The sequence below is a fragment of the Etheostoma cragini genome, chromosome 12 (assembly GCF_013103735.1).
Source record: "Etheostoma cragini isolate CJK2018 chromosome 12, CSU_Ecrag_1.0, whole genome shotgun sequence".
Classification (NCBI taxonomy): domain Eukaryota; kingdom Metazoa; phylum Chordata; class Actinopteri; order Perciformes; family Percidae; genus Etheostoma; species Etheostoma cragini.
In genome coordinates this window covers 94,938-96,566 of record NC_048418.1, presented here as the reverse complement: position 1 = coordinate 96,566, position 1,629 = coordinate 94,938, and positions in this window count along the sequence as shown.

Below are 1,629 nucleotides of genomic sequence, written 5' to 3'. Positions count from 1 at the left end.
CAGTATATTTACAAGATATCTAGTATATAGGGGTACAACTACAGTATATTTACAAGATATCTAGTATATAGGGGTACAACTACAGTATATTTACAAGATATCTAGTAAATAGGGGTACATTCTAGATATGTTGTGTACACCTACAGTATATACATGTTGTATACAATTCAACTCACCTGTCCGCCTCCACGTCATCAAACTGACCAGGTACACAGTCGACCGCCGACATGACGTCACACATCGACACTAAATCCCAAACACACAACGGGACCCGGTCCGAACCGAGCCAAACCAAGCTGAACTGGTCCGAGCAGATCCTCGCCTCTTCACACGGCAGCGTGCAGTCTTCACTTCCGGATCTGGCGCGTCACTACGGCAACAGAGACGACGGAGTGGTTTTAGCGAACTTCTGCTCAGCGCGGCCGTCCTTTCAGAATAAAACACATATACAATATAACCCTTTCACAATAAAACACATATACAATATAACCCTTTCACAATAAAACACATATACAATATAACCCTTTCACAATAAAACACACATACAATATAACCCTTTCACAATAAAACACATATACAATATAACCCTTTCACAATTAAACATATATACAAAATAACACTTTCACAATAAAACACATATACAATATAACCCTTTCACAATTAAACATATATACAAAATAACCCTTTCAGAATAAAACACATATACAATATAACCCTTTCAAAATAAAACACATATATAATATAACACTTTCAAAATAAAACACATATACAATATAACCCTTTCACAATAAAACATATATACAATATAACCCGTTCACAATAAAACACACGTTTATTAACGTTTTATGAATTAATTCCTCAAAACAAAACAACAGTTTGAGAAAGAACAAATCAAAGCTTATATGATGAAAACCTGAGACTTTGGGTTAAACAAATAAAAATCATCAATAAACATATTAATGTTTTCATTTTTCTTGATAAAGTAAAAATATGAGAAGAATGAAACTAATTTTATTTAAGACTGTTGTTTCTTATTTATGTGATTTAGTTTCATACGTTTTAATTTTATTTTTATTACTTTCTGGACACGTCTGATCCTTTCTAATACTCTGAAGAATATTTAGCCATAGTTTGTATATTAATTATTTTATATGAAACTAAATAATATTCCGAGCTTTTATGCTGAAACCCTGAGACCGGAAGTGTGTTGTAGCGTGTTAGCTCCTCCGCGGCTACTGCGGCGTGTTTCTGTGTTCGAAGACGTCTCTGGCGGCACTAAAGGCCGGTTGCAGTGTAAAGATGACCGCGGATCTGGAGCGGACTCCCCGGGACCTGCTGGTCTCGGAACGGTCCAGTTTCCTGGACCAAAAGAACCGGATCAGTTCTCAGCTGGACCAGCTGCACTTCAACTACAAGGTACCCAGGTAGTATTCACATTACTTCAGTAAAAGTACTAATACCTCGCTGGAGAGTACTCTGTGAAAACGTTACTTACTGCAGTAGAGTAGAAGTAGAAAGTAAAGTACAAGTACCTCAACATATGGACTGGAGTACATGTACTCAGTTACTTCCCAGTGTGTGTGTGTATATATATATATATATATATATATATATATATATATATATATA